At 39.8% G+C, this 19,155-nt stretch overlaps 2 long non-coding RNA genes and 1 pseudogene across 2 annotated transcripts; 2 read left to right on the top strand and 1 right to left on the bottom strand.

The window, feature by feature from the left end:
- Window positions 1-3,027, top strand: part of LOC149115069 (uncharacterized) — a 3,893-nt pseudogene extending 866 nt beyond the window's left edge.
- A 474-nt stretch (window positions 3,028-3,501) lies between these two features.
- LOC149115068 (uncharacterized) lies at window positions 3,502-3,743 on the top strand. The gene is made up of 2 exons (XR_016206228.1): window positions 3,502-3,554; window positions 3,643-3,743. It is a non-coding gene; the product is annotated as an uncharacterized LOC149115068 (long non-coding RNA).
- Window positions 3,744-12,016: 8,273 nt separating this feature from the next.
- LOC149115067 (uncharacterized) lies at window positions 12,017-18,506 on the bottom strand. Its single transcript, XR_016206224.1, has 2 exons — window positions 18,079-18,506; window positions 12,017-12,299 (listed from the first exon to the last, which is right to left on the bottom strand). It is a non-coding gene; the product is annotated as an uncharacterized LOC149115067 (long non-coding RNA).
- Between the last annotated feature and the right edge of the window lie 649 nt (window positions 18,507-19,155).

Here is a 19,155-nt window from a genome sequence, read left to right as displayed (position 1 = left end):
TGCTCAGGAAGCAGTTTACTTAGTATTACAGATGCCTATGAGGAGAGCATCAAGAGAATTTCAATTTATCAACACATCTAATCCAGAGGAAAGAACATTTTTGTTGAAAACACTTGAAAAAATCAAAGAATTACCAGACAAGTTAACCGATATAGAGTCAGATAATGTACTTAAAAGATATCAAAGAAGACCCCGTAAATTAGAACTGCTGTGTCTAGCTCATTTTGTTGCCTGGTTCAACTGTGTAAATGACAATACTGAATCGAATGTACAAGAAAAGTCTGATAGTAACTTTTTGCCAGAAACTGATTTTTGCGATAATGTTGATGATGACCCATCTGATGAAAGTGATGAAACTGATGAAACTGATAATACTACAGAATACCAATTAAAAGGAGGAATGAAGCTTGTCAAGAGAAAAAAAGCAAAGATAATAAGATCTGTAAGGTTTAACAAAGAAAATGATCCTGAGAATTACTGTAGAGAACAACTTATGCTTTATATCCCATGGAGAAATGAGCAAAAAGATCTCATAAAAGACTGTGAGACGTACCAAGAAAGATACCAACAGGTAGAAGAAATCATCAAAAGCAACAGACAGCAGTATGAATACCACTCTGATATTCTTGACAAGGCCATCAAAGACCTAAATGACAACGATAACTATTCTGCACCAGTGGCTCCCAATACACAACACATGAATGAACAAGATATTACAGCTAAATCAAAACCTACTGAGTTATTTGAATGTTTTGATCCAGGTACCAACAAACAACACAGTCAGTATGATCTATTTCAGGATATGAATATTTTACCAAGGAATAATGATGATGAAGAACTTATACAAAATCGCCTACATGATAGTGATTATCGACAGCTTGTTCGCTCACTAAACAAAAGACAGAAAGAATTCTTTTACCATGTTTTACACTCTATTAAAACTAATGATGACCCACTCAGATTATTCTTAAGTGGAGGTGCTGAAGTTGGTAAAAGTACTGTCACTAGTGCTCTCTATGAAGCACTCACAAGATATTTAAATAGTGTCCCAGGTGAAAATCCAGATGAAGCAAAAGTACTGAAAGTTGCTCCCACAGGCAAAGCAGCATTTAACATCAAGGGAAACACACTTCACTCTGCTTTTAAAATACCTGCCAACAGGGATTTCAATACTGCACACTTGATACAGATAGACTTAATACAATACGAGCACAGTTAAGAAAACTGAAAGTTATATTTATTGATGAGATTTCAATGGTAGGCAATGGAATGTTCAACTTTCTTAACTTACGACTGCAGCAAATAATGGGAAACAAGTCACCATTTGGAAATCTGAGCTTGATAACAGTTGGAGACTTATTCCAATTAAAACCAGTATTTGATAAATGGATCTTTGAAAATACCAATGATTCTTACAGTGCTTTAGCAACCAACATTTGGAAGGAGTATTTTACCTTGTTTGAACTCAGGGAAATCATGAGGCAAAAAGATGACAAGGACTTTGCAGAACTATTAAACAGACTTAGAGAAGGAAAACATAACCAAAATGATATTAAGGTCCTTAAAGAAAGAATTGTAAAAATTAAACCTGGTGAGAAAAATTATCCCATCAATAAAACACATCTATACTCAACAAATGCACAAGTAAATGATCACAACAATGCAATGTATCAAACTGCACATACTCAAAAAGCTCAAATTAAATGTATTGACATAGTTGTTGGAGATATGTCTGATGACCTAAAAAACAAAGTCAAAGAAAAAATTCCAGATGATCACACTAAAACTATGGGCTTATTTAATGTTGTTTCAGTTGCTGTGGGAGCAAAATATGACTTGACAACAAATGTCAATGTAACTGATGGTATGACAAATGGTGCCGAGTGTGTCATAGAGAAGATAGACTACAGAGTTAAAGACTCCACTAGGCCAAGTATCATCTGGGTATCTTTCCCAGAAGCTAGCATAGGTCAAAACCATCGCAATGAATTTGCACATTTATTTAACAAAAATGTGGATAGAACCTGGACACCAATTTTAGAGATAACTAGACAATTCAAGATTTCAAAGCGACATCAATGCCAGATACTTCGTAGACAATATCCTTTACGGCCAGCAGCAGCTAAGACTATCCATCGTTGCCAAGGTGACACACTTAATGAAGCAGTACTTGATTTACCATCATCAACCAGAGAGCACATGCATTATGTTGCTTTAAGTAGAGTAAAAAATTGTTCAACACTACATATAATCAACCTAAATGAAAAAAAAATCTGTGTTAGTCAAAAAGTTCAAGAAGAAATGTCCAGACTTAGACAGCAATGTTTACTCCCTTCTATACCACTTTTATACAACCAGTCTTCTAGAATGAAACTACTGTTTCATAATGTTCGATCTCTTCATCTTCATTTTGATGATGTTGCATGTGACTACAATGTTCAAGCAGCTGAGGTTAATATCTTTGTTGAAACATGTTTATGCCCTTCTGATTGCAATACAACCTATGAAATGGCTAATTTCAAACTTTTTAGAAATGACTTTAACCCAGATAGTAATGTCAGAAGTAGTTATGGAATGGCTATGTATATTAAATCCAATATAGATTGTGTAACTACACCATTCAGATCTAACTTTAACAATATAGAACTAACTGTATGTGTACTTAATGATCCAGTTCCAAACTTACATATACTAGGCATCTATAGGTCAAAAAGCAAAGCTAACCAACAAAAATTAATTGAAACTATAAATCATCTCCTTGATACAATAATTCCTGATGCAGATACACCTACTGTGATACTAGGTGACTTCAATGTTAATTTGTTGGAAGTTTCATCAGAACAAAGGGCATTAACAAAATGCTTATTACAACAAAGAACCTACAAACAACTGATAAGTCAGTTTACTACAGATTATCATACACAAATTGACCATATCTATACCAATATACCAAATCATGTGCTAACTGCCGGTGTTCTCGAGTCCTATTATAGTGATCACAAGCCAATATTTGTTTGCTTAGTATAAAATCAGTATTTGTTACACTATGAAGATGAAAGTATCCATATTTAAAAATATGTAAAACCAACATCACATATTATTTGCATCTCATTTACCATTATTGTATTGCTTACTCCAGGATTGCCACCCACCAAGACAACAAAAATCCAAATTTTCACCGGTTGTAAAGCAATTTTCAGTGACCCTGCAGGATGACTATTCTGGCCATCAATCAACAAAAATAAGGATAGCTCAGATAATTTTTAAAAGAAAATTGCCTTTACTACACAAAAAAATCTAAAAATAATTTGCAGCAACCTTAAGATAAAATTCCCTGACTTTTAACTGATTTTGAACATGGATTTAGAAACTTCCTGACTTCTCCCTGACCTTGAATAAGATATAATTTTCCCTGACTTTTTGCTGACCGTGCCAAACCTGTTACTCAGTCAGTGGTGAACTAGTTTACAAAAAATTTTCCTTCTGGACCACTGGTGTGCTACCAGTCCCTTACAGGTACCCATCAGCACACCGGCGCCATCATCTGCGTTCAGGTAAGACTCGGAAAGGACTTTTACATTTTAACTGTTATTATTCATTTCATTCATTCATATCAATAAATCAACACCCCTATCTTTACAGGTGCACCAGTGTACACCATTTGAAGTCAATACTGCCCCAGTCATAACCATCACATTGCAGCAAAGGATGACAATAAGATCAATGAGGAACAAACAAAAGAACTTGCCAAACTAAGATATCACATCCCATCGAAGCAATCAACTATGAACTCATGTGATGTCAGTTTTAGTGGACCAACAATGAAAAGACCACGTTGTACAAACTATGTGCTTGATGCTGTCAACGACACATCTATTCCATTTGGCAAATGAACATTTCCACTCAACAACAACTTCTTTAGGGAAGACATCACCACAAAATGGTGCTACTGATATCTCCACCAGAAAACAAACTCAAAGTCTGCAGACCGATTATTTAAAAGCAACAACCATAGCCACTAAAATAGGAAAATAGGGCTGAGTATTGACATTATTTATAACAAGTGGACTTGTGTTTTTCAAACCGAACTGGACAAAATTAACCACAGAAGTCAATTTGTCTGGAGGAATTTACCATAAAGTACACAATCATGTGTACATGTAGTTGTTAATAAGCAGTTGTGAAGGTGACAAACTTAATGAAGTTGGTATTAAATAACAATGAAAGATCAAATATAATATTTATTTCAAAATATAACAAATCAAACTTAACATGAACATTATCAATATATGTTCACTGAAACCGCGAGAAAATAACCTATTTCAATATGTGGAACAACACAACTTATCATGAACATTACTTAACGTATCCAGTAGCTAACTTATTCAAAATGTGAGAAAACAACTTATAACATCAAACTTAACATTAACGTTGTCGAGTAAACCAATTAGTTCAATGGTTCAGTGTAAATAAAACACATGCAGTTCTACTTGCCAACTAGTTTATTAGTTGATTGTATTAAGTTCAGACACAGTTCCACTTGAAGAATCGTACGTAACATGAACATTGTCAAACAGAAGTAGTTTCGTTGCCACTTCACTCTCATTTAATTGAAAAGATCATCTCCAATGACTTTCTGTAACACATCTTCAAACAATTTCAACGTTATACGCCTTCCCTCATCAGTATCGACGAGGACTCTTGCACAAAACCCGATTGAACACCTCAATGATTTCATCGTATGTCCACATCTATCACAATGCACTACTGAGCTGGAACTTACTTGAATAATTTTCTTCTTACAATTTAAACACTTAAGAAATCTCTCTACTTTCTCGATAGAAAAAATTTCGACATCGCTAGTAACTGACTCAACCACAATACTTTGCTGCTCACCTCCAGCTAAATCAGGACTGATGTTGACAGTCGCCGTTTCATCTGTGATCGAGGAAACAGTGGTGCGAAATGAAGTAGATAGCTTCTTTTTCCCTGACCATATACGTACTAGCACATTGCTTAGACAATAACAGTTTCCCTCTTTTATTGTGTCTATCATCGCTTCCCAAATATCCAAGACAATACTACCACTTGCATCTGCAAAGACAGCCTCCGCTAGTTTCAGTTTCCTTTCTCCCACGATAACTGGGTCTTTAACGGTCATAACTTTGCCTTTCACGGTAACCAAGTTCCACTCATCACTTTCGTTTAAAACTTGTAAAATCGTCATCGGATCTGGAGTAGCCAATCGCACATCTTCAAATTGGAAGGAATACTCCGTACTATCTGGAAAGGAAACCTTTGTCATATCGTTTATGATTAACTTCTTCCTGTCGGGAGTACAAGTCAAGCATGACACTTTGATCGGTCTTCGACTCTTCTCGCTCTCCAAGAGGAGTGACCTTTTAGGTGGAGAGTACAATAACACCTCACGATTGCCACTTGCTGTTTGCAAAGTCATAGAAGCGTAATCTAAAGTATTCTTACGATTACGCTTCAACGGCGAAAGATTTTGTACGTAGCCAATTAGACTTTCCTGTTCAGTAGAGCGAGGCTCAATCTTCGACTTGGGAGGTTCAGCACACGCGGGAGTGCACTGTTCAACATCGTTCTTGGAAGGCCCAGTGCTAGGAACAGACATTTGAACATCTATATTTGTAACCTCTGCATCCTTCTTACCATGCTGAGCACCCTTCTTCGAGGACTGAGTATTCTTCCCCTCCATATTCTTCCTTCTCGACGAAGAAACTCTCGAAGCCATATTTGCGAAATTTGAAAACGACAACACGCTCCTTTGCTAAACTGTCCTGATTGGTTAACAAAAATAATACAAACCACGCCCCCCTTACCCCTCCCCATTCTCCTCCCCAAGATCTCGTATGAAAATAATTTAGTGTGGTCCACTGCGCAAAAAAAAACAGTTATTCTTCACGTAGCCTGCCTACCTGACGCTTTTTAAGCAATTTGAGCGCTCTGAGAGCAGCAAAGCCGCGATAAACAGCGCCAAAGCCGCGTAATTGCTTTAAAATATTGCTTATTAAAGCCAATAAACTACATAGCCTGTTGTTGACAGAAGGAACCTAATCTGATCTAATTCATGATCAATAACAGACAGACGCACGACAAACTGACTTCAAAAGAAATTTAATTATTTTCAAAACCCATTCAAACGTAATCTATCCACGACTTATTCATCGTCTCCTTTGATTTGTTTTGTTATGCACGCGAATCGAGTTTCTTTCCTCTAAGCGTATATTGAGTTATGGCGACAAAAACTTGGGCGCTAAAACATGTTTTATTTGTGATTGACTGCAAAGTTCTCAAAATGCACGACGAAGGAAAACAAAAGTCATTAGTATCATGCGATATTTTGCCCCCACGCCAAATTTTACATGAACCAAATCAAGTCAAACACCATTCGTTAGAAACAGGAGAAGGCGACTTAAACCCAGATAGCAGTAGAAAATGTGAGAACCTAGTCAAAAGCAATAATTTGCTGTTTTTTGTTGTTGTTGTTTTCAGATTCAAGAGCTTGGGCTCCAGCACCAATACAATCATGACAACGGCACATACCAGTATGTGCGTAAACTCACGGCCCTGCCGTTCCTGCCCGAAGGTGAAAACCGGCCAAAGTTCGAGCAGTTGCGAGCTCAAGCAGTAACAGACCAGCTGAAACAGTTTGCCGAGTACATCGCGGAAACCTGGATCGACAGCAACACCTGGCCGCCCTCTTGCTGGAGAGTTTTCCAGATGACTGGTGTAAGAACAAACAATGACATCGAAGGATGGCACAATGGCCTGCATCGCTGTGCTTCGAGCAAATGGAGTATGCCATTCTACCTCCTGCTCGACCTTCTCCATCAAGAGGCTCGGCTACGAATTCGTTTGGTCTCCAAAAAACTAAAGCTAGTAAACTGTTCAAAGAGCAAAATGTCGCTCCCTTCAGGCCAAAAAATTCGCTCATTGGGATGATTTTTCCAATGAGAGAAACATTGCTGAACAACTCCTTAAAGCAATGTGCTCGTCTGAATGGCCCGTCGCGAGTGTTCGCTCAGTGCTCCAATTAATAGGTCACTGAGAAATGTATCTGACGTTTTTTGGCTGAGCTCCTCGTAAATAGTTTTTTCATATCTCTTAGTTAGTACGCGCGCTCAGATTGGTCAATTTAGCGGGCCGTATCCTCCTGTACGGCCCGCTAAAATTTAAAGCTTTTTTTTTTTTTCCAAACTGTTCCGTAATCTATCGCCAAGTGTTCTTAACTTTTATGGCAAGTAAAAGTTTAAACCTTTCTTTTATTCTAAATTTGGTATTAAAGTGTATTTACGATTTCAAATTGGCTCGTTTTGCTTTCGAGGCGCGTAGATATTTGAAGCCGTTCCGTGTGAATAGAAATCGTTCCCGAACCCGGCAGGCTCACAGCAGAGATATAATAAATATCTTACTAACCTCGTCTTCTCGGTCTGTACTAGTTACGGGCCCTCGTTTTTTCCCCTTCGATTTATAGCCTGCGCGCTTCGCGCTTGGGCCATAAATCGATGGGGAAAAAAACTCGGTCCGTAACTTACAGTACGGACCTCGAACTCGGTTAGTAAGAGGTATACATTATATAAAACAATTTAAAAGGGCGCGTGACCACCAGGGTCACGCACATGTCCCGTTCGTGAATAGCTAGAGAGTAAGAGATTGAATTTGTTTGTTTACTATACGACTGTTGTTGTGTGATTTTCCTCTCGACCTCCCTTTCACCGTAAGAAGTCTGACAGGGCACAGGGAGCAGAGGATCGATATGTTGTTGATTCAAGTGCACAAGGCAAAATTTGTTCCCCTTCTCAGTCAAACGCTGTAATATCTCGGAATTAAACTGGAAATACGGTCAAATACGACTCCTCTGCCACTTGCGGGCAGTGATGTTCATCTATCTTCGCAAAATATTTTCGACTTAGGTGTAGGCAAAACGGTTTTAATGTAGGCGAATCGACTCAGACCGTGTAGGCGAAACGACTTCGGTCGTGTAGGTGAAACGACCTCGATGTAGGCGAAACGACTGACATCCGTCTCGACTCCTCGACTCATTTCTCGTCCAACTTTCCTTTGCAGATTTCCTTAGACTACGAGTAGTCCCTTTCGCTGAGTCATCGTAACGCGAACGAAAACAGCGAAAAAACGGTGGCCGCGCGAACTCCTAGGGGCGAGAAGTACCCGAAAGTAATTCAAACTCTCTGCCTTAGTCGGTAGTCCCTCCTTTCGAACGCGTCTCGCTCCAAGGATTTCACGCGGCATTTTTTCCTCGCGGTTTATTTACGGTCCCGTTCGACGGACTAAGCGAAAGAGGGACTACTCGTAGTCTACAGTTTCCCTTACCACTTTGATTTTCTTTCGCCCCTAACTAAACACCCCTGGGTATCCTAGGATGACTCTGGGTCACTAGTTAGCTGTTTGGTAATCAGCCTAAATTGCAAGAATAACTATAGGCTAGCCTCGTTACGGTGTTGCCTCGCTACGGTGTTAAGTGGTGTTTAGAGGTTTTGTAGATTTTGTGAATAAAACAGTACAGAACTAAATTGACGTCTGCCGTTACACTTGACTAAACACTCATGTTAATTTAATTTTATGAAACTTAGATACCTAACCTTTTCAGCCCTAAGACGAATAAGTCCTCCTGATCCCCCAGAACAAATACTTGAGTGATTTGTCGGCATTTGAGCTGAAGCTCTGATGGATGCATCTAAAGTTGAATAAAGATTCCAGAAGATGTTTTTAAGATTAGAGCTATACTAAGGAAGCAGCTCTTCTAAACGATAAAGGACACTTTAAGTCCTGCTTTAAGAGAACGACTTAGATTGTTTAGCAAAACCGCGTTTTCCGTTAACAATTTATTGAGCATGTACCAGTCGATTAAGATGAGGCCTAAGTGAGTTCGATGTTTTCGCCTTGAAGTTGTTAGGGTTCAGTGTTTGGTGAACAAGATACATCAACCAATCGAAATAAGCTGATAAAACACTTGCGTCTAGTGTAAGGTTTCGCGAGTTAGTGAACACCGAAAGGAAAGGTACTGTAAATGTTCGGGCGTTAACGAGCGGTAAAGAGCAAAAGATTGGTCTTTTGCCGTTAGGCTTTGAAATGAATTCCAACAGCTGTAAATACTTTAAACGTTTAAAGTCCATTTTTAAGAGTACTAGTCGTGCTTTGGAGAGTTTTTAATTAGGTATTTATTCATTTATTTATTCATATATATAGCTTTTACGTCCATCACTTTGACCGTAGTTGGTCTCTAGAAAACCATTTTTAATGGAGCGACTTAGGCCCTGTGCACTCTTAAAAACAGAGGTTTCACTCTGAAAACGCATCATATATTTTCCCTCCACACCGGTGCCGGAGGAATTCAAAAACGCAACATGCAATCACCGGTCATTTTGTATTTGTGTTTGAAGAAGACTCGGTAAGGGATATCACATGATTATCCTGACGCCGTCGTTTTCGAAAAGCTCCGTTTTCAAAATGTTTCCGTCCACACGAAAACGAGAAGTCGGCGTTTTCAAATTCCTCCAGTTTCAAGAGCGTTTTCGAAAAGTTTCGTTTTCATGAAGGATAAGCGTGCACGATAAGCCACCAGAAAGATAAAAGAAGCACCAGGTAGGCCACGAATGACCTGGAGGAGAAATGTAAAGAGAGGGCGTAAGGAGATGGGATGGCAGTCATGGGGGCCGCAACAGCGTCTGGGAGAGACCGGGATGGGCGGGATAGAGCGCCCGCCCGGTGTTCGGGAGGTCATGGGTTCGATTCCTTTCGGGGACTCAGAATTTTTCTTTGTCCTACGCTCGTGTCATGTTGATTAATTCACCTTCACATATATCAGGTTGGTTGATTTCAATTATGCAAATGCTTTGATTTCCAGAAATGCCGCGCGTTTGTTAAATGTCCAATTTTCTACGTAGATGAATAAAAATTTCCGATTTACTTTATTACCAGTGTGATTGCAGACAGAAATGGACTTCACGAAATCCTTTTACCAATTAACCTATGTCCGTCTCGATTATAGGTCGTCCCAATGTGAGGAATCGACTGTTTTAACGTGTCAAATGCATGAAATCAAAATTTCATCGTGTTCATCACAATCAAACAAGAGACGCAAATGTGCAATCTCAAATAGATCTTCTAGTTTAGTCAAGTCAACTTTCGTTTAACTTTTCTTTCACCTCCTTCTTACCAAGAAGTGCTAGGATGTTTAGGGCTGATCTTAAACCCTACCTGCTTCGCGAAATTGCTAAGCATGTCGGATTTTTCCTGCACGTCTACGACTCATTCTTGCCTGCAAAGATGAGCCGCAGCAAGGCGATGTCGTGGGCATAATTGAGATCCTCCGGAACAGTTGATAATGTCCAGCGTATTCCTCTCCTTCTGTTTTCAGCAGGTTCGAGATGTCACCCAGTCAATGACAATGCTGAACAGTAACGCCGACATAACACATCCTTGTCGGACACCCGATTTAACTTTGAAGCTCGGATCAGAGCATCCAACCTAGCACCAAAAGTCATTATAGAATCCTCCCTGACATTCATCGCATTGTTCAATGATATTTCTTAAGGTGAAGATGTGTTATTCGCAGCCCAGCTTGTTCCTTTCGTAGCGCATTTTAGCACCAAAAGAGACGTTTGATAATGACTTTACCTGATGATTCTACTCGATAAGGATAACGTTGCGATACCCCGCCAATTGTTACAGTAAGTGCACGGTGTGTCCCTCTTGGGAATTGTTATCTTGACACCTTAGGGACTGGTCAAAAAGTACAGGGGGAGTGGGGGGTGTGGGCCGAAAGCATTTGATAATATCGCTGCTGTAACCTCTGGATGACACTTAAGAGCTCAACGCTAAATTGATCCTGTCCAGGTGCTTTGCCGTTCTTAAGATTTGTAATGGTTTCAATGACTTCCTCTTTAGTAGGTGGTTAGGTGCTGACATTAAGGTCTTGGTCAGCTTCCTGGGCAACAGCAGGCTCCTCCGGGGACTCCTTGTCAAGTACTTCCTAAAAGCCCATCGCTCCTCTTGTTCCTTCTCAGTTGTCAGTAATGCACCTCATTTGTCGCAGAATTAGATGCCTTTCACCTTCGCTGACCTCCACAAAGTTGTTTTGTGATCCTGTAGACTGTGGCTTGCGCCTTACGCTGGCCAGCAACCTCCGTATCTCTTGCAAGTTTGTCATTCAGTTTTTTTGTCTGCGCTATCTGATTACTTCACTTTAGCTTTGAGGATACTGTACTGAGCCTCGAATTTCTCTTTTAGCCAAGTGAACTTGATTGGCTCTCATAAGCTAACCCCTTTTTTTTGTTTTTCCTCTTTGCAGTACCTCCCAAAACTGATACCAAGCATGGCTCCACCAGCCTCACCTGACATGCCGCCGAAGTGTTAAACAAATAAAGGAGCCTCGTTCTGTTGTAAAGCACCCAGGAAGCGGTAGAGCACGAAAGAGGTGTAGGGGAAAATACGAGACGTAGTCAAGTGTTTTTCTCTACTTCTTGAGTGCTCTACTACTTCCTAAGTGCTTTACAACAGAACAGAGCACAGTCGAGGCTTCTTTGTTTGTTTTATGATAAAGAATCCAATAATTTCCCCATGCATTCGGCTGAATTTTCAAACCAAACTTTATTTTCCAAACGAGTAAAAGTGGCGTTAGCAATGCTCTGTTCTCTGTTAGGGCACGCTAAAATAAGCCAATCACAATCCTTGTTAGAATTCCTGAAATAATTTGATTGGCCAACGAGGCGACGGTTGTCAATCACAAACTAGACTAAAGCTTTCGAGTAGTTTCGAGCGGCTTTCGAGAGATGAACGATGGCTTCAAAGTTCGGGAGCCTGTTGGCAGGCTAATATTTTAATTGACCACTCCCCCAATGGGGCTTTTCGGGGCCAATGAAACCAAATAATGCAAATGAACATAAGATGGTTAAAAATCCCAACTGGCGGGAGGCAGACCAGTTGACTAGTTACAAGCGTGGCTGAGGAGTTGAACTGGGGTCTACCGAGAAACAACTCCAGCTTAGTGGTCAGGGCGGCACTTGAACCCGCGACCACCGGATTTCAAATCCGGGGCCCTAACCACTCGGACACGCTGCCTTGTTATCTTTTCCTACTACTGTATATGTAAACACACTCAATCCCTTCTAGGTAATATGATAATCTAAGAATGCTAGTTCGCGTGAATTCAAAACATATCAATTCAGTACTTATTAAAATGCCTCCCTCGTCAGCCACAAGTTCTATGGCTCCGCCTCCAGCGGCACTTCCCGGATTCTCTAAGCACGAACCTGAGATAAAATAACAAATATTTAACAGCAAAAGCTAGATAGGTCCTTATATTAAAATAGTCAGCTAATAAATAAATTATTCCTTCGGGGAACAAGTTTGAGCTTAGGAGAGTTCACTTCGCAAATTAAATACACTTTGAGACTAGACAAAGACTGGGTTGAGCGGTAGTAGCAGCTGGACAACAACCATTTTATTTTGCTTAATACATAGAATATTATACAGCAAGAAAATAAATTAAACTTAAATAAGCAAAAAAAAAAAAAAAAAAAAAAAAAACTACTCAAAATAGTAAGAACTAAACGAGCTGAGTAGTTAGCTTTAAATCAGTTGTAAGAAAAATAAAGAAAAGAAGACGAAAAAAAAGTGAGCGCGTTTTGCTTGGCTCCGCCACAGGGAAGGTTTTGTTATGGAAATCATTGTATGCGAATAAACCAGGGAAAAACGAGGAAAGCCACTAGCAATTCAGACAGTGGTGCCTCGCCAAAGCTGGTCAGGAAACGTAACAGCTTGACCATGGCGTCCATAGCGGCACAAGGAGAACAAGACGAAAGGAATATGTCTTCATTTATTAAAATATGTCTACATTCGACATGTTCAAAGCATTTAAATAAACTGAGTATTATACTGAAACTCTGATAAATGATTTAAGGTGGCTTACTACAATTTCGAATGAGTAAGAGACGCCAAATTCCACCTCTTTATTAAATGTTCCAGATGTTTTGTCTATTTTCTCTAACAATACAACTAGCTGCTTAAAACAGACTCGGCACTAGTGGTTTCAATGAAGTTTTTCTTTGTCTACCTTTACGACCCCACCTAATAACCTTTCACCTCCCCGTTTGAAATCTTCTACAGAGAGAAGAAATTTCGGCAAAATGCTAAGTGTTACTGCCAAAAAGCGAATCCTTGCTTGGCCACATACAGCAACTGGTTCCAAACACCGAAACGAGGAGAGGTTTGAACTTAAAGAAACAACAAAAATGCAAACTTACAAATGCAGAAATGTACCGCTGAAAGGCGACTTAAAGCGAAACGCAATGAACGAAATAACTGAAAACTTACATTGTACTGGCGCTGTAGACCGCGAAAGGGAAACTCTATATAGGTTTATCACACTAGACGTATTCTCCCTGAGATCAACGGTGAAACTAAAAACCGCAGCGTGTGCGAAAACTAAAAAACTAGAATACTAAAACAAGATGCAAATTATACTAACCGCGCGGGAAAGTAACACAAAACGAATTACCAAAGGAACGCTAATGAACCCAAAATAAAAGAGAGTGCAAGATTCTACACTAAGCGCAAATTTGTCTCCACTGAGCTTTCATTCCTATGCGATTTTTGGTAGCAAAAAGGGCGGTATGAAAGTATGTTGTTATCACTCTCTATCCTTTACTTTTTTGTGGCTTTTCCGTGGAGAACATAAATAAGTTAAATGCGTGAAGAGCAAAATCAGCATTAACCCATTGAGACCCGGAGCTTTTTGCCACAAACGCGTTTTTTGGACATTTTGGATATTTTTAGGCTGCATATGAGCCAAATTAGCTGCAATCTACTCAAAAACGCATTTGCAACATGACAACATGCCTTTCTTTCCACTGGCATCGTGTTTTACGACATTTTTGCTCGGGCATGCACAGAAATCAATCTACGTCTTTAGGCTTTTGGCTTTTTTAATATATATATATATATTTTTTTTTTTGCCTTTCCTTTTTAAACTCGTGGATACGCGAAGCGTAGAAACGTGTTTCTTGCGGGGACTCCGATATGCAAATGTGTCACTCACTCAGGTGTAGACACTGTTCGTAATTAGTCGGCCCGAACGAGAGCGCCCGAGTCCGACGCCATGTTGGAATAGTAACCGAGCCCAACGCCATATTGGAATAGTAACCGTGCAGCCAGTATCGTTTTTGCGCTGTTACTACTCCTACATCGTGTTGATGATCGTAGCTTTTACACGACCATTAAGTGTTTCGATAAATTAAAGTGGAGTTGACTTCGAATGTCCGAATTAGTACTATGGCCAACTTGAAGGCAGTATTCATGAGCATTAGACTCGTCTAGGCGTTAGACATGACTAGGAGATGAGCATTTGTTTGCTGGAAAGTGAACTTGGTAAGCGTTAATGAGAATGTCTGAGCGAAACAAGCACCATTATATAATATTGTAATTTTATTTTTATAATTTAGCAACATCTAAACCTGAGACCAGCCGAAATATTGTTTTAAATATACCACGTTGTGTCAGCCTCGCAGTAGTCTTTGACCTAATTATTATCGTTTTACTTTTCAAGTTTGGCTGATTAGATCTCCTGTGAGATTCAACGTTCAATCAAGCAGGAACTTTGCAGTTTATAGCACGTAAGTTTTTTATGTCGAGTTGTCCACGTTGAACCAGCATCAAGTTAAGTTTAGATTTAAGTTTTGTTCTCTATACTTGTCTTGTTTATTTTAGTACATTGATCTGAACTCTAAGTGGGATGTGAAATGCCCATAAACTTGGAAACAAATTCCCAAATACTTGATTGTGACAAGCTTAAATGATTTTTACCCGTCTTTTGTTTACACTTTTGCTTCCTGATTGAAAAGATAACAAAGGAAAAGAAACCCCCTGTGAACTTGTTGGAACACATATTTATGGGTCAACAGATTTTTTGGATCAACGCTGAAAATGCTTGCAAAAGAAGCTATTTATTTTGATGTATTTTACATGTAACATATATAGAGACAAGTGGTTCCACATTGGGAAAGAAGTGCTGTCTCATAAGAAACCTTACCTAGAGCCTTAAATGAAATGCGATGAAAAACGTCTGTAAGCTTGCACGACTTGAATAGATGCAAATTTTCCCAGCAGGCAGACAAATATCGACATCAAGATCTGAGTGTGGGGGTGAGGGGGGTGGGGGGGGGGGGGGGAGGAGTACTCTATGATTGTTTGGACAGGAGTGTCCTCTCTGACCCGAGAACCCGTAGCCTTTACCACTCCATGTTCAGCTGCAATTTTGCCACCTTAGCTATTCTGGACGTATGTCTTTGTAATATGTGCGCAACAATAGCCAACGAGAAAAGCCTACGCTTTGCCGAAGATAAGTGCGACCTTGCGTGGTATGAATTAACCCGGCTTGTTTTAACAGCCTTTAATAATACACCAGTAATTGCAAGTTCTCCAACATGTTTCATCTCCAGATTACTAAATCCACGAGTTTTGCCATAGGTCTCTTTTGATTTTCCTTTTCTTATCTTTTTGCTGCAGTGATTGACCTTCTATTGGCCTTGCTTCTAGTTCAAAAAATTCTGAGAAAGCATCATCAAGACGGGCAATTTTTACCATGGGGTAGCCATGTGTTGTTGCAGGAAATTTTGCTCAGAGTTTTTCACTCAAAATTTCTGAGCATTTTCGTGCATAAATCAGCCTCCATTGAGCTGATCTCTCTGATCTGGGTATAATTGGAAAGATCTTTTCTTCCTGCAGAAAGTGAGCATAGATGATGCCAATTTTGGTCAAAGGTGATGACGTCAGAAGGGGAACAAAGGCCAAGGTCATCACGGCCGGTTTCGGGCGGCATGGGAGTCAATGGGTTAATTAATATTAGGAAGCGCTTCAAGCGCGCTAAATGATTCTGTTTTCTAATTCACGTACATACGTGCCAGAAGAGACCAGAGTCTTTTTCGAGCCGAACATTCACAACATGGCATATACTATTCCATTTTCAAACCTTTTTATTCTTATGCTTAAGCCGGTGTTTGTCTTTGAGTATAGGGAATAAATTTGTCCCGCTTTCTACAACCCTTGGGCTTTCCAAGAGGTCGACGTTGTTTTAATTAACGCGTAACACGTACAAGTACAGTTAAGAACCTTTCTTTTTGTGTTCTAAGAGCAGTACTTTTTGTTGAATACGATCATTACTGTACATATTTTGTAGTATTAGTGAATATATGAAAGATCACATATTTGAACTCTGTAGAAAGATATGAAGACATGCTTGATCATTAAAGTTATATACACAGCTTTAGTAGCTGTGAAAGCCTGAAAAAAGTCATGTCTTTATATCAGGCTTTAATTTCAAAGCTGCTTAAGCTGTGTGTATAAGTCTCTGTACTGCGATGATCAATCATGTCTTCATATCTCTCCGCGGTTCAAATATCTGATCTTTGATATAGTCACTTGTATCTTCACAATCTACGGGTATATTACAAACTCCCAATGTGACCAGCTCTCAGTTGGCTTGATAGCTCAGTTGGTAGAGCACTGCACCGGTATCGCAGAGGTCATGGGTTCGAATTCCATTCAAGCTTGAATTATTTTCAGACTTTAATTTCACAACTGCTTAAGTTGTGTGTATAACTGCGATGATCAATCATATCTTTACATCTTTCTCCGCAATTCAAATATATGATCTTTGATATATTCACTTGTATCTTCACCATCTACGAGTATATTACGAACTCACAACGTGACCAGCTTTCAGTTGGCTTGATAGCTCATTTGGTAGAGCACTGCACCGGTATCGCAGAGGTTATGGGTTCAGGTTTTTTTTCAAATTTATTTTTCAGGCTTTAATTTCACAACTGCTTAAGCTCTGTGTATAACTGCGATGATGAATCGTACCTTAATTAGTTCAGGCTTGAACGGAATTCGAACTCATGACAACTGTGATACCGGTGCAGTGGTCACGCTTTAGCGAGAACACTTGCGGACTGAATTGCAGCTATGGCTAGCTGTAAACTCGTGGTCATCAGTTTATCCATGATTTTGGGGTAGCAGGGTCTCGTAAAGGTGAATATTCTTCATTCTGACTACACTAACACGAGACATTCAATGTGAATAGCTTATTGAGGATGCGTCAGTCAGTCAGTTGGTGGGTCAGTCGGTCGGACGGTCGGTCAGTCATCTGACGCAGATGTATTCTGTCTGATCAGATAAGCTGAATCCTTGCAAATTACAACTGCCCTGTAGATGTGGCCAAAAAAATATGTGGAAACGTATTCCTTATCTGATGCACCAGCACGAAACCCCGTAGAAAGGGTACAAAGTCAGTAACGTAGAACATGATTTACAGCTATACATGCAAGCTCTTATGACAAAAGCTCAATAAAAAGGTGGACGAACTTGAAGACTGCCGACCCAGAATGACCTAAATCTCCCGCGAAAAGCCTACGTCCCTAAACGTCCCATGACACCCCGCGAGCCTCTCCATCGTGCCGTCAAAAATTACTTATTTTATCTTCTCGAGGATCTAATTATCGCTTATATTTCTAATTTTCCTCCGAAACTTCCAAGAAACGAAAAACGTGGCCATTATGTTGACACAATGATTGGCTCAGCCAATTAGATTGCAGGATTTTTATAAGTGTACAAATAGAATTCTTCTAGTAGCGGTTAAAACCTCAGCACGTTCAATAGACCATTTTACAGTAGTCTGCTCAGTGAACTGGCCTTTGGATGGCAGCGAAGCTGGAGTTAACCTTGTTTTGATACAGACCTCACCGCTTTTGTTGTGTAAAACAAGTTGTTCTGATGCTAACTAGGTGCATTTACATGACAAAAGCAGTGAGGTCTGTAGCAAAGCAAGGTCAACTCCAGCGTCGCTGCCATCCAAAGGCCAAGTCACTGAGGAGACAACTGTAAAATGGTCTATTGATCGGGTGAGGTTTGAAACGGCATTTATCGCGTGATAATCGTCTGGTCGACCGTATGACCTACTGATTTTGACGAATTAATATAAAGGAAAAAGTAGGCTGGATTCTACAAAAAGATAAAACACAATTGCAATCTCACCTCCGCTTCCTCCCAATAATGACGTCATATCGTATTTATCGTATGGTAGACCTGCTTTAAAAGCAATCTGGTAAATGCACCCCTCTCCTCCATGGCTTGAGCCAGATACACATTGTCTATCAACAGCTACATCCTGAATAATCTTGAGTAGTCCTCCAGGACCAAGACCTATGAAAACATTAAAGAAAGCTTGAAAAACTCAGGGAGGGGGAAGTTTGTAGCTACTTCCTCCTCCATAGGGATGTGATATCAAGAACAGTACGGGCTTATGGACCAAATAAGCTGGGCATGGATCTCCGAGGTCTGGTCTATATGATAGATTAGTTAGATTTTCTCCGATATCAAGTTGTTAATTAATTTTACTCTTGTAAGGGGCGTTTGAGAATTTGTAAAAAAAAAAAAAAAAAAATCGCCAGGTAAATTAACTTTATTTTAAAGTTTGCTGGTTGAACTGCAAACAAAACAACGCAAGTAGAGAGAATTCTTTTGCGGGTAGTCGTAGATAACTTTTCCCCTTTCGTTGTTTCTCCGGTTGCGAGTGTCATTTACAGACGAGGACCTAAGATCAATGCTACGAAGACCCGAGAAACGAGAATCCAGATCAGGGATAATACATGGCCATATCCGATTCACAGTGCAAAAGAAGATAAGAGACATAACAACCCGTATAAGGAAATCACAGCATACTTTCCGTGTCGGGACTGGAAAGTAATAACCCTCTCCCTTAAGTGGAAGTGGAGGACATTACATTCTGGTGCGAAGTCATTACTCCTTTACTTGTCAGAAACCTGGCCCTCGCAAAAGCTCTGGTCTCCACCAGAGCCATGTACTCGGCCTCTTAGGCATCATCGTCTCGCCCATCTCTCATTAGGAAGCACTAACATTATATGCAATGATACCACTTATACACTGGATGCTGAAAAGGATACAATTAAAATTGTATCCTTTTTTGAGTCAACCCTTGCCTTGAAAGGCGGGGGTTAACTATACAAACCGGGGGTTATCGGAATTTGAATCTTAAGATATTGAAGTTTTATTTTGAGAAGTTCTGTTACTGTAAGTTCAAAGGTCGTTTGC

The sequence above is a fragment of the Orbicella faveolata genome, unplaced genomic scaffold (assembly GCF_042242905.1).
Source record: "Orbicella faveolata isolate gen_17 unplaced genomic scaffold, um_ofav_v1 contig_13, whole genome shotgun sequence".
Lineage (NCBI taxonomy): Eukaryota > Metazoa > Cnidaria > Anthozoa > Scleractinia > Merulinidae > Orbicella > Orbicella faveolata.
This window is presented reverse-complemented; position numbering and strand designations above follow the sequence as displayed.